The sequence below is a fragment of the Crinia signifera genome, chromosome 8, assembly GCF_055691185.1.
Source record: "Crinia signifera chromosome 8, ASM5569118v1, whole genome shotgun sequence".
In the NCBI taxonomy this organism is placed as follows: Eukaryota; Metazoa; Chordata; class Amphibia; order Anura; family Myobatrachidae; genus Crinia; species Crinia signifera.
The window spans coordinates 177,314,566-177,340,582 of NC_139224.1; the positions used below are offsets into that span (position 1 = coordinate 177,314,566).

General features: G+C 49.8%; 1 protein-coding gene across 1 annotated transcript in view; it reads right to left on the minus strand.

Annotated features, from left to right (window-relative positions):
- The window catches only part of SSX2IP (SSX family member 2 interacting protein), a 53,920-nt gene extending 51,121 nt beyond the window's left edge, over positions 1-2,799 (minus strand). The window contains 1 exon segment of the mRNA XM_083157876.1: positions 2,664-2,799. The gene's annotated coding sequence lies outside the window, so the exon portion shown is untranslated.
- Positions 2,800-26,017: the final 23,218 nt, after the last annotated feature.

Genomic DNA, 26,017 nt, shown 5'->3' on the forward strand with positions numbered 1-26,017 from the left:
TGACCCCCTATATAACCATACAGCAGGTGATACAGGTAATCCCTATATAATATAACCATGCAGCAGGTGTAATGCAGATGACCCCTATATAACCATGCAGCAGGTGTAATGCAGGTGACCGCCTATATAACTATGCAGCAGGTGTAATGCAGGTGACCCCTATATAACCATGCCGCAGGTGTCATGCAGGTGACCCCTATATAACCATGCCGCAGGTGTAATGCAGGTGACCCCTATATAACCATGCTGCAGGTGTAATGCAGGTGACCCCTATATAACCATGCCGCAGGTGTAATGCAGGTGACCCCTATATAACCATGCCGCAGGTGTAATGCAGGTGACCCCTATATAACCATGCAGCAGGTGTAATGCATGTGACCCCCTATATAACCATACAGCAGGTTATACAGGTAACCCCTATATAATATAACCATGCAGCAGGTGTAATGCAGGTGACCCCTATATAACCATGCCGCAGGTGTAATGCAGGTGATCCCCTATATAACCATACAGCAGGTGTAATGCAGGTGACCCCCTATATAACCATGCCGCAGGTGTAATGCAGGTGACCCCTATATAACCATGCAGCAGGTGATACAGGTAATCCCTATATAATATAATCATGCAGCAGATGTAATGCAGGTGACCCCTATATAACCATGCCGCAGGTGTAATGCAGGTGACCCCTATATAACCCATGCAGCAGGTGTAATGCAGGACACCCCTATATAACCATGCAGCAGATGTAATGCAGGTGACCCCTATATAACCCATGCAGCAGGTGTAATGCAGGTGACCCCTATAAAACCATGCAGCAGATGTAATGCAGGTGACCCCTATATAACCCATGCAGCAGGTGTAATGCAGGTGACCCCTATATAACCCATGCCGCAGGTGTAATGCAGGTGACCCCTATATAACCCATGCTGCAGGTGTAATGCAGGTGACCCCTATATAACCATGCCGCAGGTGTAATGCAGGTGACCCCTATATAACCATGCCGCAGGTGTAATGCAGGTGACCCCTATATAACCATGCCGCAGGTGTAATGCAGGTGATCCCCTATATAACCATACAGCAGGTGTAATGCAGGTGACCCCCTACATAACCATGCCGCAGGTGTAATGCAGGTGACCCCTATATAACCATGCAGCAGGTGATACAGGTAATCCCTATATAATATAACCATGCAGCAGATGTAATGCAGGTGACCCCTATATAACCATGCCGCAGGTGTAATGCAGGTGACCCCTATATAACCCATGCAGCAGGTGTAATGCAGGAGACCCCTATATAACCATGCAGCAGATGTAATGCAGGTGACCCCTATATAACCCATGCAGCAGGTGTAATGCAGGTGACCCCTATAAAACCATGCAGCAGATGTAATGCAGGTGACCCCTATATAACCCATGCAGCAGGTGTAATGCAGGTGACCCCTATATAACCCATGCAGCAGGTGTAATGCAGGTGACCCCTATATAACCCATGCAGCAGGTGTAATGCAGGTGACCCCTATACAACCCATGCAGCAGGTGTAATGCAGGTGACCCCTATATAACCATGCAGCAGGTGACCCCCCCTATATAACCCATGCAGCAGATGTAATGCAGGTGACCCCCTATATAACCCATGCAGCAGGAGTAATGCAGGTGACCCCTATATAACCCATGCAGCAGGTTTAATGCAGGTGACCCTTATATAACCATTCAGCAGGTGTAATGCAGGTGACCCCTATATAACCCATGCAGCAGGTGACCCCTATATAACCATGCAGCAGGTGTAATGCAGGTGACCCCTATATAACCATACAGCAGGTGTAATGCAGGTGACCCCTATATATAATCATACAGCAGGTGTAATGCAGGTGACCCCTATATAACCATACAGCATGTGTAATGCAGGTGACCCCTATATAACCATACAGCATGTGATACAGGTGACCCCTATATAATCATGCAGCAGGTGTAATGCAGGCGACCCCTATATAACCATACAGCATGTGTAATGCAGGTGACCCCTATATAACCATACAGCATGTGATACAGGTGACCCCTATATAATCATGCAGCAGGTGTAATGCAGGTGACCCCTATATAACCATGCAGCAGGATTAATGCAGGTGACCCCTATATAATCATACAGCAGGTGAAATGCAGGTGACCCCTATATAACCATGCAGCAGGTGTAATGCAGGTGACCCCTATATAACCATGCAGCAGGTGTAATGTAGGTGACCCCTATATAATCATACAGCAGGTGTAATGCAGGTGACCCCTATATAACCATGCAGCAGGTGTAATGCAGGTGACCCCTATATAACCATGCAGCAGGTGTAATGCAGGTGACCCCTATATAACCATGCAGCAGGTGTAATGCAGGTGACCCCTATATAACCATGCAGCAGGTGTAATGCAGGTGACCCCTATATAATCATACAGCAGGTGATAATGACTCAGGTAATCCCTATATAACCAGCAGGGGGCAGATATTAATGTAATACCTCGGACACAGGGTCTCTGCTTACTGTGTAAGGGCAGCTGGAGGATGGTAGTAGAGGAGAAACCCTGACAAGACAAGGGCCACCTGTGTTGGACTACAACACCCAGCATGCCCCCGTGTAGCTGAGGGTGACAGGACAGCCCCTTCCCCCAGGCCGGTACCTCCGCTGCTGCTCCCCGGACTGTGCAGGTGACGGGCTCCCGGGTGTAGTAGCCGCCGGCGGTTACAGTCTACAGCCAGCAAGTAACTGCCGGCTCTTTAGGCCTTAGCCGTTACTAAGCAACCTGAGAGCGGGGGGCGGGGCGGTTACCAGGCAACCAGCAGCAGCACCTGTTATAGTGCTCGGCGCGGGGTATGCTGGGATGGCGCTCGCACCTGCTGACCGCCTGTCACGTGATCGTACATATGCAGCGTACCAGAGTGACTGCCAGTGCCTGCTCTGTGACGGGGCTCTCGGGTGTGTGCACCACTCACTGCAATGCAGTGCATTCTGGGACCCCCGGCGGTGTGTGCGAGTGCTGGATGGGACCCTTGCTGTAACTGGTGTGCTTGTATCATACCTTTTTTTTTTTTTTTTTTTTTTTTTTTTCTCAGGGAGCCCGAGGTGTGCTCCCACCACCACCAGTGCTGTGCCTAAACACGTGCAAAGGGGGCAGCCGTACGAACGTGTGGCCCTCTCCCAAAGGAGAAAGGCCCCATGGTTCCCCTAACCCCCCTCAACCATAAGGCCAAGGAAGGGAAAAAAGGGATCGGTGGGTCCTCTTCGCCGAAGCTTAGAGAGACCCGCTTTTCCTCCACCCCCGGAAGGGTTTCGGACGGTGGGTCCTCCGCAGCCCGTGCTTTGGAGAGACCCGACTTAGGCTTCCCTCCGCCTTGCGGCTCGGGGTTGCCCTCGAGGGGACCGGGACTCTCCCCAAAAGGTGAAGAGTCCCAGCCACGTTTGGGGAACGGAAGGCCCGTTAGGGACAGCCGCACTACCCAAATCAAAAAAACGTGACAAACTAACGAAAAACGTGAATCATACCTCCCTACCTGACCCTCTCCATGAGGGACATAATGCTCTGTTCCTGGGCTTCCTTGGTAATGTATGATTGCTAGCACCTGTGGGGAGCTAGGTAACTGATAAGAAAGGTGTCACCAGAGCCGAATTTCCCATTAGGCACGTGAGGCACTGGCCTGGGGGCGGCACTTGGATGCCTGTGATAGTACCGTCAGCCCAAAATGTACCAATAACTGCAAAATATCCACTGTACTGTACTATATTCCATCTTAAACAGAGTGTAAATGGATAGGACATGCAGATACTGCCCCTATAAACTGTCCTACTTAGTAAACATTATTGTTGTGCCTAGGGGCGCCCTCATCCCTAAATCCGCCCCTGGGTGTCACCACAGGTGCTGGCAATCCTACATTACCAGGGAAGCCCAGGAACAGAGCATTGTGTCCTCCTGGAGAGGGGCATGCTGGGAGGTATGGATAATGTATGATTGCCAGCACCTGTGGGGAGCTAGGTAACTGATAAGAAAGGTGTCACCACAGGTGCTGGCAATCCTACATTACCAGGGAAGCCCAGGAGCAGAGCATTGTGTCCTCCTGGAGAGGGGCATGCTGGGAGGTATGGATAATGTATGATTGCCAGCACCTGTGGGGAGCTAGGTAACTGATAAGAAAGGTGTCACCACAGGTGCTGGCAATCATACATTACCAGGGAAGTCCAGGAGCAGAGCATTGTGTCCTCCTGGAGAGGGGCATGCTGGGAGGTATGGATAATGTAGGATTGCCAGCACCTGTGGGGAGCTGGGTAACTGATAAGAAAGGTGTCACCACAGGTGCTGGCAATCATACATTACCAGGGAAGCCCAGGAACAGAGCATTGTGTCCTCCTGGAGAGGGGCATGCTGGGAGGTATGGATAATGTATGATTGCCAGCACCTGTGGGGAGCTAGGTAACTGATAAGAAAGGTGTCACCACAGGTGCTGGCAATCATACATTACCAGGGAAGCCTAGGAACAGAGCATTGTGTCCTCCTGGAGAGGGGAATGCTGGGAGGTATGGATAATGTATGATTGCCAGCACCTGTGGGGAGATAGGTAACTGATAAGAAAGGTGTCACCACAGGTGCTGGCAATCATACATTACCAGGGAAGCCCAGGAACAGAGCATTGTGTCCTCCTTGAGAGGGGCATGCTGGGAGGTATGGATAATGTATGATTGCCAGCACCTGTGAGGAGCTAGATAACTGATAAGAAAGGTGTCACCACAGGTGCTGGCAATCATACATTACCAGGGAAGCCCAGGAACAGAGCATTGTGTCCTCCTGGAGAGGGGCATGCTGGGAGGTATGGATAATGTATGCTTGCCAGCACCTGTGGGGAGCTAGGTAACTGATAAGAAAGGTGTCACCACAGGTGCTGGCAATCATACATTACCAGGGAAGCCCAGGAACAGAGCATTGTGTCCTCCTGGAGAGGGTCAGGTAGGCAGGTATGACTTGTGTGTAACTCAGGGGCAGATTTATTAAGCTCTGTGAAGTTATAAAATGTCTGTTTTTTTATCACCGACCAAACAGCTCCTACCCGCCATTTTTTTTAAACCAAGCCTGTAACTTCACAGTTACATACCTCCCAACTTCTGTCGATTGTAAATAGGGACACTCGCGTGGCCTATGCTAATTATGCTGCGTCATATGCAAATTAGCTGCAATTAGGTCACCCCCCCGCACAGCATCTATTCACTTCAGGCTGGGGGGGACTCCCTCTGTACACAGATTATATATACTCATATCAACACCCCCCCCCCCCCCCCCCAATCTGTACACAGATGATACTCATATCAACACCCCCCCCCATCCGTACGTGGATGATACTCATATCAACACCCCCCCCCCCTATCTGTACACAGATGATACTCATATCAACACCCCCCCCCCTCCAATCTGTACACAGATGATACTCATATAAACACCCCCCCCCCATCCGTACGTGGATGATACTCCTATCAAACCCCCCATCTGTCTACGTCTGTACGTGGATGATACTTGGATCTGTTTAATGGGTTCCATGTGTTGGGGCGGAGCTATGCTTTGTGTCCTGACACATTGAAAAGAAAAAAACAAGAAATCTTTTCTCCTTTGCCGCCATCGATTTAGGGAAACCATCTGGTTCTCCCACATCGATGTCAAAAGTATTCAACATTGGCCATAAACCATCGATGATTTCAAATCATAGATGTTCGATGGGCATCCCTACGCCTTGTTATCTCTATCAGTTGGAGAGCGCAGGGCTCAGTCTTGAGGTACAGAGCTACCTATCCTCCCCAAACCTGTCCCCATCTGTATAGAGCCATGAGTATAGGGCCATGTCACTGAGGCCTTTCTGTCATCTCGCCCTCTCAAACTGAATATCTCAAAAACAGAAGTACCATATATACTCGAGTATAAGCCTACTTTTTCAGAACAGTTTTTATGCTGAAAAAGCCCCCCTCGGCTTATACTCGAGTGAGGGTCCCACTTGAGTCAATACGTTTTTGCAGGTTTTTTGTTGTAAAATTAGGTGCCTCGGCTTATATTCGGGTCGACTTATACTCGAGTATATACGGTAATTATATTTCCACCAATATACAATGTAATGCCCCTATAGTGCCACTTATCCCTACAATGCCCCCTGTAGTGCCAGTTATCCCTACAATTCCCCCTGTAGTGGCAGTTATAACTATAGTGTCATTTATGCATATATTGCCCCCTGTAGTGCCAGTTATCCATGCAATGACCCCTGCTGTATCAGTTATCCATGCAATGTAGTGCCAGGTATAAATCTATTGCCCCTTGTAGTGCCAGTTATCCCTACAGTGTAGTACCAGTTAATACAATGCCCCCTGTAGTGCCAGTTACCCATGCAATGACCCCTGCTGTATCAGTTATCCATGCAATGTAGTGCCAGGTATAAATATATTGCCCCTTGTAGTGCCAGTTATCCCTACAGTGTAGTACCAGTTAATACAATGCCCCTTGTAGTGCCAGTTATACATATGCCCCCTGTAATGCCAGGTATTTAATACTTAATGCCCCATGTAGTGAGGCATACACATAATGTGCCCTTTGGTGCTCAATCGTCCAACCAGCCGCCGCTGCTGGTCACCAGCAATGGCTTCTCCCACCTGTCCGGCAGCCGTCGCAAATATGGCACCGGAGAGTCAGCCAATCAGAGCTGGGGTGTACAATGTAACAGTTTCCACAGTTTCTCTGCGTATACTCACTCGCTGTGTCTGATTATTGCCTAGAACACATACTATAATTCTGACCTAATGTGACGGCAGAAGATATTGGTGGTTCAGCTGTTACTCAATTGATGCCCTCCGACACCTACCTCCCTCAGCATTCATCCGGGGATGAGTCCAGACCACTAATAACTATTGTCCTAGTGAGATAGAAAAGACTTCCTTACAGCGGACTATACCATGATAACCATTGTATACAAGCTCAATAATGGTTGGGCACCCTGGGGAAACGTGAGGCTCTTGCAGGGGGTGCCTCAGGTCGGTGGTCCAGGAGCAAATCAAGTTATTTATGGTCAAAGTGATAGACAAAACCAGTGCTAGCGGCTGTCAATCATAAAATGTGGCAGAACAGAAGCACAATGAGCCGGAGGATGACAGTTAGGCACAATTTACTTCATTTAATATTTATTCCCCGAATATATCATTAATAAGTGCTGGTACACCACGCTGATGACTGGGGTGCAGTTCCGGGAGCGCGCTGGTACACCACGCTGATGACTGGGGCACAGTTCCGGGAGCGCGCTGGTACACCACGCCGATGACTGGGGCACAGTTCCGGGAGCACCGGGCTATTGTGTAGAGACTCAGAATATGTTCCACTTCCCATCTCCCTCCTTCCCGTCCAGCCACCACGTTGTCATCAGTCCTTTCCCCTGAAACAAAGGAAGCAATACAATTATTGTAATATGATGGTGTTAATGAAATGTCATTTTCTGTTACCTGGTATAGAATGGGTTGTGTAAATGAGATTAGTTACATATGGTATAATGTACCTGCTCATGGAAATGATACAGATGATAGAAATCACAGGGAAGTTACTTTATGAATGCACACGGATGTAAGCAACCCATAGTGACTTCTACTATCCATTATAATGTACAGTACGGTGGTCAATCCTTACATTATGGATGACGCTGCAATGGTCATTATACCAACCTCAGAATCCCAACTGTAATACCCAGCAGGAGCTATTTCCCTCACGGGGGTTCACAACCCCCATAGAGGGGGGATACAAACTGTGGCAAGCGCAGATAGCCCGGAAGTGGCATCTTAGCGCTCACCCCGCCTGAGTAATGGTGGCTGTGATTCTGCATACTGACCATCGGAATCCCGACTGTCGGAGCGTCATAACTCACCCATTAATACAAATGCTCACAATAATAAATCATAGACCTATACGGTTCATCCCAGCATCAAGTTATAGCTCATTAGAGCGGGCTGCTACAGAGGGAGGTATAGGTGGTAGCATCAAGTTATAGCTCATTAGAGTCGGGTGCTACAGAGGGAGGTATAGGTGGTAGCATCAAGTTATAGCTCATTAGAGCGGGCTGCTACAGAGGGAGGTATAGGTGGTAGCATCAAGTTATAGCTCATTAGAGCGGGCTGCTACAGAGGGAGGTATAGGTGGGTGCAGCATCATGTTATGGCTCAGAGCGGGCTGCTGCAGAGGGAGGTATAGGTGGTAGCATCATGTTATGGCTCATTAGAGTCGGCTGCTACAGAGGGAGGTATATACAGAGGTAGCATCAAGTTATAGCTCGTTAGAGTGAGCTGCCACAGAGAGGTATAGGTGGGTGCAGCATCATGTTATGGCTCATTAGAGCGGGCTGCCACAGAGAGGTATAGGTGGGTGCAGCATCATGTTATGGCTCATTAGAGCGGGCTGCTACAGATGGAGGTATAGGTGGGGGTAGCATCATGTTATGGCTCATTAGAGCGGGCTGCTACAGAGGGAGGTATAGGTGGGGGTAGCATCATGTTATGGCTCATTAGAGCGGGCTGCTACAGATGGAGGTATAGGTGGGGGTAGCATCATGTTATGGCTCATTAGAGCGGGCTGCTACAGAGGGAGGTATAGGTGGTAGCATATTATAGCTCACTAGAGCGGGCTGCCACAGAGAGGTATAGGTGCGGGCAGCATCATGTTATGGCTCATTAGAGCGGACTGACAAAGAAGGAGGTATAGGTGGGTGCAGCATCATGTTATAGCTCATTAGAGCGGGCTGCTACAGAGAGGTATAGGTGGGGTAGCATCATGTTATGGCTCATTAGAGCGGGCTGCTATGGAGTGAGGTATAGGCGTGGGGCAGCATTATGTTATAGCTCATTAGAGTGGGCTGCTATGGAGTGAGGTATAGGCGTGGGGCAGCATCATGTTATAGCTCATTCAAGTGGGCTGCCACAGAGGGAGGTATCGGTGGGGCAGCATCATGTTATAGCTCATTAGAGCGGGCTGCCACAGAGAGGTATAGATGGGGCAGCATCAATGTTATAGCTCACTAGAGCGGGCTGCCGCAGAGGGAGGTATATGTGTGGGCAGCATCACATTATAGCTCATTAGAGGGAGGTATATACAGGGGTAGCATGTTATACTGTAGCTCATTAGAGTGGGCTGCCACAGACAGAGGTATATGCAGGGGCAGCATTATGTCATAGCTCATTAGAGCGGGCTGCCAGAGAGGGAGGTATATGCGAGGCAGCGTCATGCTATAGCTCATTAGAGCGGGTTACCACAGAGGTATATGCAGGGGCAGCATTATGTCATAGCTCATTAGAGCGGGCTGCCACAGATGGAGGTATATGCGGGCAACATTATGTTATAGCTCATTACAGTGGGCAGCCACTGAGGAAGGTATAGGTGGGTGCAGTATCATAATATAGCTCATTAGAGCGGGCTGCCACAGAGGGAGGTATATGCGGGCGGTATCATGTATAGCTCATTAGAGTAATCTGCCACAGAGAGGTATATGCGGGGACAGCATTAAGTTATAGCTTATTAGAGCGGGCTGCCACAGAGGGAGGTATATGCGGGCGGTATCATGTATAGCTCATTAGAGTAATGTGCCACAGAGGGAGGTATATACAGGGTCAGCATGATGTTATACTGTACCTCATTAGAGCGGGCTGCCAGAGAGGGAGGTATATGCGAGGCAGCGTCATGCTATAGCTCATTAGAGCGGGTTACCACAGAGGTATATGCAGGGGCAGCATTATGTCATAGCTCATTAGAGCGGGCTGCCACAGATGGAGGTATATGCGGGCAACATTATGTTATAGCTCATTACAGTGGGCAGCCACTGAGGAAGGTATAGGTGGGTGCAGCATCACGATATAGCTCATTAGAGCGGGCTGCCACAGAGGGAGGTATATGCGGGCGGTATCATGTATAGCTCATTAGAGTAATGTGCCACAGAGGGAGGTATATACAGGGTTAGCATGATGTTATAGCTCATTAGAGCAGGCTGCCACAGAGGGAGGTATAGGTAGTTTCTGTATAAGCTGCTCACACACCGGGAGATTACTTTCTTTAACGATATGGCTGTTTTAACCAATAATTTTATACTTTCAGTGTGAACATGACATCGACTGAATACAGTACCCGTGGGAGGAGGGGATGTAATTCGTCATTGTACCCCTAACCCAAAATACATTACCAGCTAAGAATGTTCCGGTAGGTAAGTGACATGTTACCCACATGGCTGCGACATCTGCTGACTTACTCATTGCATTATTATAATCCAACAAGTATCTGAGAGATGGGGAGACAGGGAATATTGGGGGCGGAGCAACCAGCTGTCACCACATGTCACACAAATACTGAACATATCTATTAGCAATGTGACGGACAGGATCTCTCGGTAATACAGGCTCCAGGGCACCATAGGAGAAATATAGAAAACACAAAACACATGCAAAGCAATCAGTAAAATTGGATAGTTGTTGATCGAGCAACATAGACTGGATATTAGTATACAAAGCGTATAATGCCAGGCACATCAGATGGGATCAGTATGCAATGCCGACAAAGGGGGGCATGGATCGACCCCCCCCCCCCCCCTTGCGGGCTCGCTGCGCTCGCCATGCAGCGGGCCGGGTTCTCCTCTACGCTCGGCACACTATTTTATTCTCCCTCTATGGGTGAGGTGGACACCCATAGAGGGACAAAGTGCGGCGGTTGGGATTCCGGCATCTGTATTTTGACTGTCGGGTTTCCGACCGCCGGGATTTTGACTGCATCCCCATCAGATACCTAGACTGCTGCTCTGTCATGTTGGTAGAGTGTTCAGTGCTAGGGTATGATATCACAGCCTGCTGCTGCTCTGTCATGTTGGTAGAGTGTTCAGTGCTAGGGTATGACATCACAGCCTGCTGCTGCTCTGTCATGTTGGTAATGGGCAGGGTGTGCAGTGCTAGGGCATGATATCACAGCCTGCTGCTGCTCTGCCATGTTGGTAGAGTATTCAGTGCTAGGGTATGACATCACAGCCTGCTGCTGCTCTGCCATGTTGGTAATGGGCAGGGTGTGCAGTGCTAGGGTATGACATCACAGCCTGCTGCTGCTCTGCCATGTTGGTAATGGGCAGGGTGTTCAGTGCTAGGGTATGACATCACAGCCTGCTGCTGCTCTGCCATGTTGGTAATGGGCAGGGTGTGCAGTGCTAGGGTATGACATCACAGCCTGCTTCTGCTCTGCCATGTTGGTAATGGGCAGGGTGTGCAGTGCTAGGGTATGATATCACAGCCTGCTGCTGCCCTGCCATGTTGGTAATGGGCAGGGTGTGCAGTGCTAGGGTATGATATCACAGCCTGCTGCTGCCCTGCCATGTTGGTAATGGGCAGGGTGTGCAGTGCTAGGGTATGATATCACAGCCTGCTGCTGCTGTGCCATGTTGGTAATGGGCAGGGTGTGCAGTGCTAGGGTATGACATCACAGCCTGCTGCTGCTCTGCCATGTTGGTAATGGGCAGGGTGTGCAGTGCTAGGGCATGATATCACAGCCTGCTGCTGCTCTGCCATGTTGGTAATGGGCAGGGTGTGCAGTGCTAGGGCATGATATCACAGCCTGCTGCTGCTCTGCCATGTTGGTAATGGGCAGGGTGTGCAGTCCTAGGGTATGACACCACAGCCTGCTGCTGCTCTGCCATGTTGGTAATGGGCAGGGTGTGCAGTGCTAGGGTATGACATCACAGCCTGCTGCTGCCCTGCCATGTTGGTAATGGGCAGGGTGTGCAGTGCTAGGGCATGATATCACAGCCTGCTGCTGCTCTGCCATGTTGGTAGAGTGTTCAGTGCTAGGGTATGACATCACAGCCTGCTGCTGCCCTGCCATGTTGGTAATGGGCAGGGTGTGCAGTGCTAGGGTATGACATCACAGCCTGCTGCTGCTGTGCCATGTTGGTAATGGGCAGGGTGTGCAACGCTGCCTTATGATGTCACCTACCTATTAGATGTCATACTGTGCTGCCCTGGAGGAGGCTGCCTATATTATACTTTATTCCCAACCCCGTCAGCAGTAGATAAATAATACCTGAACGGGTAAACAGTCAGCTGCTGGGTCTGCACCTGGTGCTTATTATTGTGTCGGGGTTCCCGTACTTGCACTGGCCACTAGAAACATAGAAACATAGAATTTGACGGCAGATAAGAACCACTTGGCCCATCTAGTCTGCCCCTTTTTTTAAACATGTTACCTCAAACCATATTTGATCCTTATTTTTTTGTAAGGATATCAATATGCTTATCCCAAGCATGTTTAAATTGTACTACTGTATTTGTGTCTACCACCTCTGTTGGGAGGCTATTCCACTTATCTACTACTCTTTCTGTGAAAAAATTCTTCCTCCCATTTCCCCTGAATCTTCCTCCCTCTAGTGTCAGTGCATGTCCTCGTGTTCTGCTGCTCCTCTTCCTGTGAAGAATGTCTCCCACCTGTACCTTCCTCCCCCTAGTGTCAGTGCATGTCCTCGTGTTCTGCTGCTCCTCTTCCTGTGAAGAATGTCTCCCACCTGTACCTTCCTCCCCCCCAGTGTCAGTGCTTGTCCTCGTGTTCTGTTGCTCCTCTTCCTGTGAAGAATGTCTCCCACCTGCACCTTCCTCCCCCTAGTGTCAGTGCATGTCCTCGTGTTCTGCTGCTCCTCTTCCTGTGAAGAATGTCTCCCACCTGTACCTTCCTCCCCCTAGTGTCAGTGCATGTCCTCGTGTTCTGCTGCTCCTCTTCCTGTGACTAATGTCTCCCACCTGTACCTTCCTCCCTCTAGTGTCAGTGCATGTCCTCGTGTTCTGTTGCTCCTCTTCCTGTGAAGAATGTCTCCCACCTGTACCTTGTTAAAGCCCTTGATATATTTGAAAGTTTCTATCATGTCCCCCCTTTCCCTTCTCTGCTCTAAAGTATACATATTAAGATCTTTTAGTCTTTCCTGGTACGTTTTGTGATGTAGGCCATGCACCATTTTAGTTGCTCTTCTTTGTACAGTCTCTAATGTATTTATATCCTTCTGGAGATATGGCCTCCAGAACTGAACACAAAACTCTAGGTGAGGTCGTACCAATGACCTATACAGTGGCATTATTACTTCTTTCTTTCTACTGCTGATACCTCTCCCTATGCAACCAAGCATCTGACTTGCCTTCTTCATTGCTTTGTTACATTGCCTACCTGCTTTTAAGTCCCCTGAAATAGTGACACCTAGATCCCTCTCTTCCTCAGTAGTTTCCATTATAGTGCCATTTATACTATATTGAGTCTTTGGATTTCTGAGACCCAAGTGCATGATTTTGCATTTTTTGGCATTAAACTGTAGTTGCCATTCTCTTGACCATTTCTCTAATCTGCCTAGATCCTCAATCATTTGTTTTACCCCTCCAGGTGTGTCTACCCTGTTGCATACCTTTGTGTCATCTGCAAAAAGGCACATTTTACCCTCAATTCCATTTGCAATATCACCAATAAAGATATTAAAAAGCACTGGTCCAAGTACAGATCCCTGGGGTATTCCACTTGTAACCTTTCCCTCCTTTGACTGTACTCCGTTTACTACAACTCTCTGTTTTCTGTCCTGCAACCACGCTCTTATCCATTCAACTATCTTAGAATCCAATCCCAAGCTTTCAAGTTTATTTAACAGTCTGCGATGTGGGACAGTGTCAAAAGCTTTACTAAAGTCTAGATAAGCTACATCTACAGCCCCACCTTGATCTATTACTTTAGTCACCCAGTCAAAAAAGTCAATAAGATTTGTTTGACATGATCTTCCCCCAGTAAACCCATGCTGTTTTGGATCCTGTAAATTGCTGGTTTTCAGATATTCTACAACTCTTTGTTTTAAGAGTGTTTCCATCAATTTCCCTACTACTGATGTAAGGCTCACTAGTCGATAGTTGCTTACCTCTTCCTTGCTTCCACTTTTGTGCAGTGGGACTACATTCGCTGTTTTCCAGTCCTCTGGGATTACTCCAGTAGCTAGTGACTGGTTGAATAATTCTGTTATTGGTTTTACCAGCTCCCCTTTAAGCTCTTTAAGTATCCTTTGATGTATCCCATCTGGCCCCATTGATTTATCCACTTTCAGTTTTGAGAGTTCTGTGAGGACTTTCTCCTCTGTAAATGTACTTGTCTCACCCTCAGTTTTCTGACTATACTTGCAACTTAACTGTGGCCCCTTCCCCTCTCTTTCAGCAGTGAATACTGAGCAAAAATAATTATTAATATTATCTGCTATTACATTGTCCCCCTCAAGAAAACTTCCACTAGGCTAGGATAGAGTTAATTGGCTATTATGTATGACTGAGCACCAGTCAGGATGGCAGCTAGTGTTCTTAGTATATATATATATAATACTAGGTGATTCATTGCGCCCTACGGGCGCTCTTCACACCGTCGTTAGGGTGTGAATTTGTGGGTGTGGGGGGGGGGGGGGCTGTGTGTGCATGTTGTTTAGGTGTGTGTGTGCAATAGTATAGTAGGGTGTTTTTGAGTCAGCGGCTCCCCACTGGCGGAGGTCACAACACAGGAAAACAGGAGGCTGGGTAGTGATAGGGGTGTGTGGGCATAAGGGGGACTAAAGAGGAGGGTGGGAGATACTGTGCAGCTTCTACCAGTGGGTGAGGGTCCAGCGTGGCAGTACAGGAGTACAGGATGGTGGCCCTGAGTCAGTGTCTCCTCCTACTGGGTGGGAGTTAGTGTCCATGAGAGCAGGAGGCTGGGCTATGAGGCATGATAGGGGCATGTGGGCAAAACAGCGTCAGCGACTCCCCAGTGATGGAAGTTACGGTTCAGGAGAGCAGGAAGCTGGGTAGTGATAGGGGTGTGTGAGTATACGGGGGACTAAAGAGGGGCTTAGGGGTGCCGTGAATTGTGGGAGGGGCACGGGGGTGCCGTGAATCAAGGGAGGGAAGGGGCGCAGGTGTCCGCGAATCGCGGGAGAGGGCGGGGGTCTGCAAAGCGTGGGAGGGGGCGTGAATTGCGGGAGGGGGGGTTGCGAATTGCGGGAGGGGGGGTGACGTGAATCGTGGGAGGGGGGTACGCGGGGGGTCCGTGAATTGCGGGAGAGGGGGGCACGGGCCGCGATGAATCACCTAGTTGGTTATATATTCTTGTAGAAGGATGGTAGGATGTTGCTGTCATTCAGAATGCATTTACATAAACAGTAATAGTAGCAGTAAAAGATCTGACTTAAAACACCTACAGTAAAACAGAACAGGTGTTATATATTATACAAAGAATTGGTTGATGATGTGTAGGTTGACGTGCACATAGTTGTCACTGGAAAAAAATTGACCAGTACATATAGTATAGTATAGATGGGAGACGTCCGAGCCATAACTACAGGTGCGCCAGTACATATAGTATAGTATAGATGGGAGACGTCCGAGCCATAACTACAGGTGCGCGGTGTCACAGCTATCATACTGACCAGTACATATAGTATAGTATAGATGGGAGACGTCCGAGCCATAACTACAGGTGCGCAGTGTCACAGCTATCATACTGACCAGTACATATAGTATAGTATAGATGGGAGACGTCCGAGCCATAACTACAGGTGTGCAGTGTCACAGCTGTCATACTGACCAGTACATATAGTATAGTATAGATGGGAGACGTCCGAGCCATAACTACAGGTGCGCGGTGTCACAGCTATCATACTGACCAGTACATATATTATAGATGGGAGACGTCCGAGCCATAACTACAGGTGCGCGGTGTCACAGCTGTCATACTGACCAGTACATATAGTATAGATGGGAGACGTCCGAGCCATAACTACTGGTGCGCGGTGTCACAGCTATCATACTGACCAGTACATATAGTATAGTATAGATGGGAGACGTCCGAGCCATAACCACAGGTGCGCGGTGTCACAGCTATCATACCGACCAGTACATATAGTATAGTATAGATGGGAGACGTCCGAGCCATAACTACAGGTGCGCGGTGTCACAGCTATCATACTGACCAGTACATATAGTATAGTATAGATGGGAGACGTCTGAGCCATAACTACAGGTACGCGGTGTCCCAGCTATCATACTGACCAGTACATATAGTATAGTATAGATGGGAGACGTCCGAGCCATAACTACAGGTGCGCAATGTCACAGCTATCATACTGACCAGTACATATAGTATAGTATAGATGGGAGACGTCCGAGCCATAACTACAGGTGCGCGGTGTCACAGCTATCATACCGAACAGTACATATAGTATAGTATAGATGGGAGACGTCCGAGCCATAACCACAGGTGCGCGGTGTCACAGCTATCATACCGACCAGTACATATAGTATAGTATAGATGGGAGACGTCCGAGCCATAACTACAGGTGCGCGGTGTCACAGCTATCATACTGACCAGTACATATAGTATAGTATAGATGGGAGACGTCTGAGCCATAACTACAGGTACGCGGTGTCCCAGCTATCATACTGACCAGTACATATAGTATAGTATAGATGGGAGACGTCCGAGCCATAACTACAGGTGCGCGGTGTCACAGCTATCATACCGACCAGTACATATAGTATAGTATAGATGGGAGACGTCCGAGCCATAACTACAGGTGCGCGGTGTCACAGCTATCATACCGACCAGTACATATAGTATAGTATAGATGGGAGACGTCCGAGCCATAACTACAGGTGCGCGGTGTCACAGCTATCATACTGACCAGTACATATAGTATAGTATAGATGGGAGACGTCCGAGCCATAACTACAGGTGCGCGGTGTCACAGCTATTATACCGACCAGTACATATAGTATAGTATAGATGGGAGACGTCCGAGCCATAACTACAGGTGCGCGGTGTCACAGCTATCATACTGACCAGTACATATAGTATAGTATAGATGGGAGACGTCCGAGCCATAACTACAGGTGCGCGGTGTCACAGCTATCATACCGACCAGTACATATAGTATAGTATAGATGGGAGACGTCTGAGCCATAACTACAGGTGCGCGGTGTCACAGCTATCATACTGACCAGTACATATAGTATAGATGGGAGACGTCCGAGTCATAACTACAGGTGCGCGGTGTCACAGCTATCATACTGACCAGTACATATAGTATAGTATAGATGGGAGACGTCCGAGCCATAACTACAGGTGCGCGGTGTCACAGCTATCATACTGACCAGTACATATAGTATAGTATAGATGGGAGACGTCCGAGCCATAACTACAGGTGCGCAGTGTCACAGCTATCATACTGACCAGTACATATAGTATAGTATAGATGGGAGACGTCCGAGCCATAACTACAGGTGTGCAGTGTCACAGCTGTCATACTGACCAGTACATATAGTATAGTATAGATGGGAGACGTCCGAGCCATAACTACAGGTGCGCGGTGTCACAGCTATCATACTGACCAGTACATATATTATAGATGGGAGACGTCCGAGCCATAACTACAGGTGCGCGGTGTCACAGCTGTCATACTGACCAGTACATATAGTATAGATGGGAGACGTCCGAGCCATAACTACTGGTGCGCGGTGTCACAGCTATCATACTGACCAGTACATATAGTATAGTATAGATGGGAGACGTCCGAGCCATAACTACAGGTGTGCGGTGTCACAGCTATCATACCGACCAGAACATATAGTATAGTATAGATGGGAGACGTCCGAGCCATAACTACAGGTGCGCGGTGTCCCAGCTATCATGACAGGGTATTGTCTAATCGCTGTGCCCAATTATCCCCCCACAAATGACATAACTCTCTTGTTGGATAAAATTGGCCACAGCAGCCATCTTTATTGAAACAATACAAAATTAACAATAATCAAAAACATTCCCCACGGAAGGTGGTCCTCGAGGCCCTCAATAAATCAATCCACACCTCTAAGCACTTCCAGGAGTTGTTACCCCCAGCCGATAGCGATTGGCTCGAGGGCACCAATTGTCAACACCCAGTGCTCATTAATTAGCCTCACCCAGGGGAGTCCAGCCCCCTCATGGGGCCCTCCCCGCCGCATAATTAAGCCTCAATGCCACCAACCTCGAGGACCCCCCTCCGCACAGGCCACTGTGACAAAAGACAACCTATCAATAATTCTTCCTAAAAATTATAAAATTAGGGAGGGTGGGTGGGAGCTGTTCAGAAAAATCTCCCAGTGACCCCTATTTCCTGCCTGCACTCTGCTTATATACCCTTACTACACCCCGTTAAGCCCCTCCCCCTATGACCCTCTCCTTAGACACCCCTTCTATAACTGTCCAGCTAGTCAGCTCCCTACAAACCCTGTCAGGGGAGCCTACCCCCAGGCTTTGCCTCCAGTCCGGCTCCTACATGACAGGGTATTGTCTAATCGCTGTGCCCAATTATCCCCCCACAAATGACATAACTCTCTTGTTGGATAAAATTGGCCACAGCAGCCATCTTTATTGAAACAATACAAAATTAACAATAATCAAAAACATTCCCCACGGAAGGTGGTCCCCGAGGCCCTCAATAAATCAATCCACACCTCTAAGCACTTCCAGGAGTTGTTACCCCCAGCCGATAGCGATTGGCTCGAGGGCACCAATTGTCAACACCCAGTGCTCATTAATTAGCCTCACCCAGGGGAGTCCAGCCCCCTCATGGGGCCCTCTCCGCCGCATAATTAAGCCTCAATGCCACCAACCTCGAGGACCCCCCTCCGCCACCAAGCACGGGGTTAAGCCCTTGACCCCGGGCGACCCCCCCACATCCGGAACGCTGTTTCTATCCCTTCCTGTAGTCCCAAGGACCAAACATCGATCCCTACAGCGTTCAAATGCACACCGTCTCCTCTCCAAAAAGCACCGGCACCAGACTCAAGTTCCCTGTGCCTCACCACCACCGCGCCGTTTCTAGCCATAAAACGCCCAATTGCCCTGTTGACTTTTATCCGTGCCTTATTGATCTTGTCAGCCGACCTTGCATCCCTCCAATAACGGCGCGGCACAATATCCGACCAAACTGTGATCACCTCTGGAAACATTGCCCATAAACGTAGGAGATCAAACTTGATATCCCGTATCAACTCCCTAAATGGTCTGCTCCCAAGGTCATTCCCTCCCACGTGCAACACTAATATGTCGGGAGCCCTATCGAGCCGAACAAAACGGTGAAATTCCTGTAACATTCCACTCCATACCATACCGCACTTCCCCAGCCATCGAACCACTGCCTCCTCTCTATCCAAACCTAGCTGGCGGCCGTTCGGTCTGACATCAGCCCGCAAAGCTCCCCAAAAGACATATGAATGTCCTAAAATCCAAATCAGGCACGGGGGATGCCCTAAAATTAGAAAGAACACAATCAGCCTCAACAATCCCCTAAACGAACATATGAATGAAAACGAGACGATTCCCATCGCCCAATGCGCTTAATCAGCTCATCTCCCAAACCCATCCTAGCAGCCTCAGTTGCGGCCCCGATGCGGAAAGAGTGACCCGCGTATTCCTCCCCCTTGAGGCCCAACGTCCGCAGGACTGCTCTAAACACGCTTGTGAACTGGAACCGTGATAAAAAGGACCCATTCGCATGCATCAGCAAAGGATCCCTTTCTCTGCCCACTCTGACTTCCTTAAATATCCTCAGCCGTGCTACCGGGCACATATCTGAGCCCGGTACAGAGAAGAGAACTACCTTCTTCCCCCTCCCTAATTGATCCGTCTTAGACCTCCTCACCACTAGCTCCACCCTATCCGAGTATAAATCCACATCCTCCCCTAACAAACCTCCCGGCCTGGAGACGCTTGGACTCACGAGTTCACCAATCCGCAGTGCCCCGAAGAAGGCAAGCGAAAAGGCTACCCCGAACAACCTTTCCTCGAAATTGGAACTACAGACCTCACCCAACTTCCTGCCCATATTCTGCAACAACTGGAAGGACACCGGCCTTCTCTGATCCTGTACTACATGTCCTTTTCTCCAGCCTTTTAAAGCCTGCGCAATCAGGAAATTCTTTGTGACATCAGGCCTCCCACCTGCACGAAACCCAAAAGCTAAGCCCGCCATACAGCGCGTGATCTTAGCCACTGACCAACCAATCTCCTTACAATGGCCTATGTATAGCAAGACAGCCAACTCGTCATCATCCTCTTTCAAACCTACTACCTCACGCCATTCTAACCAGCTCCGCCATTCCTGGTTGTATGCCGACCATGTATTTGGGGCCAAGGATTCCCTGATGAGCCGATCGACTACCCGTCCAGCAGAGCCCAGAGCCGACTCGGGAACCTGGTCCCCTCCCTGTCCGCCTCTGGCGCCAACTCCCGGAATCGTTCCCACTGTGAACGAGATAAAGAATCCGCAATGCCGTTAGAGACACCGGGAACGTGCCTAGCCACAACCCACAAAGTCAAAGCCAGACATTCCAATACCAACTGCTGCAAAATAGTAACCACCGGAGGTGAAGATGCCGACAATTGATTAATAGCCATGACCACCCCCAAATTATCGCAGTAAAAACAAATCTTCCTATCGCGGAACAGCTCACCCCAAACAACAACTGCAACCAAAATAGGAAACAATTCCAACAATGCTAAATTTTTAACCAAGCCTCTCTGCACCCAAGACTCCGGCCACCGGCCCACACACCAATGTCCCTGGCAATAAGCCCCAAAACCGCCACTCCCAGCGGCGTCTGTGAAAAGGTCTAGCTCTGTAGCCACGCACGTGTCTGACATCCACAACGCCCTGCCATTAAAGGTTTCCAGAAAAGATGCCCACACCCGCAAGTCCCCTTTCAACTCACTACCTAATCTGACAAAATGATGAGGAAGAACCACCCCTGCTGTCGCTGCTGCCAGCCTCCCGCTGAAAATGCGGCCCATCGGCATAATGCGACACGCAAAATTCAACTTACCCAGCAAGGACTGTAATTCCCTCAATCTGATTTTCTTCAACAGCAACGCCCTCCCTACCTCGGCCTTCAAACCCAGTAACTTTTCTTCAGGCAAGCGACACTCCATATTCACAGTATCAATGACAATACCCAAAAAACTGATCACAGTCGCAGGGCCCTCCGTCTTTCCCGGAGCAAGCGGGACCCCAAAGTCTGCCGACACCCTTTCAACAGTCCTCAACAATAAATCACATACACCGGTCCCCCCGGGACCAATACATAAAAAATCATCTAGGTAATGAATAACTGAACTGCACCCAGAGACATCCTTAACCACCCACTCCAAAAAGGAACTAAAGGCCTCAAAATAAGCACACGACAAGGAGCACCCCATCGGTAAACAACGATCAACAAAAAACTCCCCATCCCAACAACATCCCAACAAGCGCAAACTGGTTGGATGAACAGGCAGCAACCGGAATGCCGATTCAATATCAGTCTTTGCCAACATGGCCCCTTTCCCAAACCGCTTCACCCACTTAACGGCCGCATCAAAGGATGTATAAACCACCGAGCAGATGTCGGGGTCAATGCCATCATTGACCGACGCCCCTTTTGGGAAGGATAAATGGTGTATCAGACGAAACTTGTTCGCCTCCTTTTTTTGGCACCACCCCCCAACGGAGAGACTATCAAATCTGGCCACGGTGCCGCCCTAAACGGTCCAGCCATACGACCCAGCTGCACCTCCTTAAACAGTTTTTCCTGCACCACTTCAGGATGCTCCCTAGCAGACTTCAAATTCCTCCTAAAACTTCCTGACACCTGCACGTCAGAAGGTATCTTAAAACCTTCCCTAAACCCCTCCTCCAACAAGGCGGCTGTCCGCTGGTCAGGATACCTACGCAGATAACCCAGCATCCTTTCCAGCCGAACTGGTGTCGCCCCCTTTTGAACTACTGTCTCGGGACTTCCCTCTGAAGCATTTATTTGCCCCATGGTTCCCTCCACATGATGAACATTCATGCTTGAATTTGCATTTTGCTCCAAACCGGCATGACCCGTCGTTGAAGGCAAAGCAGAGTCCCTTCTGCATGGCCGTCCCGCTTGTGGCCTCTCTCGCCCCCCCCCCCCATCCCCACGAAAGGGCTGCCCACTTTTTATGGGGGCCGTTACCTTTAACCATAAAGCAATATCCTTATGATCCCAACGAATGTTGGGGCGAACCGCCTTCCTCTGCCTAAACTGCTCATCATACCTGAGCCAGGCCATGCCCCCGTACACACGGTATGCCTCTCCTATCGCATCCATGTAACAGAATAAGCCTGAACAATTGTCAGGTGCCTTCTCCCCAATCACACTAGCTAAAATAGCAAATGCCTGTAACCAATTTGTGAATGACCGCGGTATCAGCCGATACCGCCGCCGTTCCTCCTCCTCCTTTTTCTCCTCCTTGCGGGGCCTATCCAGGTTAAAACGCTCTAAGGGTAGTAATGAAAATATATCCACAGATTCCCCTTTCCAAATCTTCTCCCTCACCTCCTGCTTCAGGTGGGCCCCCAATGGCCCCTCAAAACATACATACACCTCCCCTTTCGCAGTGTCACTAAGCCTCCCACTCTCATCCTGCGTCACCACACTGCCCCCTTCAGCCCCTGCCCTGCTGCTGCTTTGCTCCCCGCCGGATACCAGCACCACGCTGCTCCCCGGCACCCCACTGCTAACCGGCACCCCACTGCTAACCGTCACCCCACTGCTAACCGGCACCCCACTGCTAACAGGCACACTATTACTGACCGGCACACTAATGCTAGCTGGTGTGCCCGAATTCTGCGGTGCCCATGCTGCCGCCGGGGACGGCCCCGCCCCCTGCCGCAAACCCACCAGCCAATCTGCAAAACCACTCAATAATTCGGTAAAGCCCCTACTCATTTCCTCCTGGGGGGCTAACCCTCCCCCCCCTGACTTTGTGCTAAAGCATTAATAGACATAGAGACAGACTCACCAGGCTGCCTGGGGGCTGTGAACCCAGCAGCCGCAGGTCCAGTGTCCTGACGGGTCCCAGATGAAGAAGGACCAGGTATCTCTCCATCGTCTGCTGACGCTGCCATCTCTCTTCTTCTGTCCTCCCGACCTTCAGGTATAGCACCAGCCGGCGTGACCGCGTTGGAGGCGGAGCCAGCTGTGCGTCTCTCGCTCCGTGTACCAGGCCTGCGGTCCGCAGCCTGTACTTCTGCCCCCCTGGCACGACTCACCCCGCGCTGGGCAGCAGCATGCCCCGCATGCCCCGCCGCTCCAGGTCCAGACCCACGTGACGCCGGATCTTCTTGCACGTGGGGGGGGTTCCCCCCGCGCGGAGGGTTCCGCCTGCATGTTGGATTCCTCCCAGACCTGGTCCTGCGGGCGGAAGGTGCCCGGCCCGCAGCCTGGCCTGGAGGGTCCCTGACGGGGCTCCTAGAACAGCGCTGAACCCTGGGGGACGCGGATGGGCTGAAGCGCTCCGGAGGCCTGGACCTCCGAGGCCGTGCGCCCGCTGGAGCAGCCTCCTGCGTTGCTGCTCCCAGTCCCCCCAGCAGACCTGACATCTGCTGCTGCAGCCACTCTGTCCCTCTGGTGCCTGCTGCCTCCCTGAGGGCAGCCAGCGCTGCAGATACCTCAGCATCAGCGTTTGGGGAAGCCATGGGAGATGCAGTGCTGCTTAGCTGTTCAGAAAAATCTCCCAGTGACCCCTATTTCCTGCCTGCACTCTGCTTATATACCCTTACTACACCCCGTTAAGCCCCTCCCCCTATGACCCTCTCCTTAGACACCCCTTCTATGACTGTCCAGCTAGTCAGCTCCCTACAAACCCTGTCAGGGGAGCCTACCCCCAGGCTTTGCCTCCAGTCCGGCTCCTACATACTGACAGTACATATAGTATAGATGGGAGACGTCCGAGCCATAACTACAGGTGCGCGGTGTCACAGCTATCATACCGACCAGTACATATAGTATAGATGGGAGACGTCCGAGCCATAACTACAGGTGCGCGGTGTCACAGCTATCATACTGACCAGTACATATAGTATAGTATAGATGGGAGACGTCCGAGCCATAACTACAGGTGCGCGGTGTCACAGCTATCATACCGACCAGTACATATAGTATAGTATAGATGGGAGACGTCCGAGCCATAACTACAGGTGTGCGGTGTCACAGCTATCATACTGACCGGTACATATAGTATAGATGGGAGACGTCCGAGCCATAACTACAGGTGCGCGGTGTCACAGCTGTCATACCGACCAGTACATATAGTATAGTATAGATGGGAGACGTCCGAGCCATAACTACAGGTGTGCGGTGTCACAGCTATCATACCGACCAGTACATATAGTATAGATGGGAGATGTCCGAGCCATAACTACAGGTGCGCGGTGTCACAGCTGTCATACTGACCAGTACATATAGTATAGTATAGATGGGAGACGTCCGAGCCATAACTACAGGTGCGCGGTGTCACAGCTATCATACCGACCAGTACATATAGTATAGTATAGATGGTAGACGTCCGAGCCATAACCACAGGTGCGCGGTGTCACAGCTATCATACCGACCAGTACATATATTATAGATGGGAGACGTCCGAGCCATAACTACAGGTGCGCGGTGTCACAGCTATCACACTGACCAGTACATATAGTATAGTATAGATGGGAGACGTCCGAGCCATAACTACAGGTGCGCGATGTCACAGCTATCATACCGACCAGTACATATAGTATAGTATAGATGGGAGACGTCCGAGCCATAACTACAGGTGTGCGGTGTCACAGCTGTCATACTGACCAGTACATATAGTATAGTATAGATGGGAGACGTCCGAGCCATAACTACAGGTGCGCGGTGTCACAGCTATCATACTGACCAGTACATATAGTATAGTATAGATGGGAGACGTCCGAGCCATAACTACAGGTGCGCGGTGTCACAGCTATCATACCGACCAGTACATATAGTATAGTATAGATGGGAGACGTCCGAGCCATAACTACAGGTGCGCGGTGTCACAGCTGTCATACCGACCAGTACATATAGTATAGTATAGATGGGAGACGTCCGAGCCATAACTACAGGTGCGCGGTGTCACAGCTATCATACCGACCAGTACATATAGTATAGATGGGAGACGTCCGAGCCATAACTACAGGTGCGCGGTGTCACAGCTATCATACTGACCAGTACATATAGTATAGTATAGATGGGAGACGTCCGAGCCATAACTACAGGTGCGCGGTGTCACAGCTATCATACTGACCAGTACATATAGTATAGTATAGATGGGAGACGTCCGAGCCATAACTACAGGTGCGCGGTGTCACAGCTGTCATACTGACCAGTACATATAGTATAGTATAGATGGGAGACGTCCGAGCCATAACTACAGGTGTGCGGTGTCACAGCTATCATACCGACCAGTACATATAGTATAGTAAAGATGGGAGACGTCCGAGCCATAACTACAGGTGCGCGGTGTCACAGCTATCATACCGACCAGTACATATAGTATAGTATAGATGGGAGACGTCCGAGCCATAACTACAGGTGCGCGGTGTCCCAGCTATCATACTGACCAGTACATATAGTATAGTATAGATGGGAGACGTCCGAGCCATAACTACAGGTGCGCGGTGTCACAGCTATCATACTGACCAGTACATATAGTATAGTATAGATGGAGACGTCCGAGCCATAACTACAGGTGCGCGGTGTCACAGCTATCATACTGACCAGTACATATAGTATAGTATAGATGGGAGACGTCCGAGCCATAACTACAGGTGCGCGGTGTCACAGCTATCATACTGACCAGTACATATAGTATAGTATAGATGGGAGACGTCCGAGCCATAACTACAGGTGCGCGGTGTCACAGCTATCATACTGACCAGTACATATAGTATAGTATAGATGGGAGACGTCCGAGCCATAACTACAGGTGCGCGAATTCACAGCTATCATACTGACCAGTACATATAGTATAGTATAGATGGGAGACGTCCGAGCCATAACTACAGGTGTGCGGTGTCACAGCTATCATACTGACCAGTACATATAGTATAGTATAGATGGGAGACGTCCGAGCCATAACTA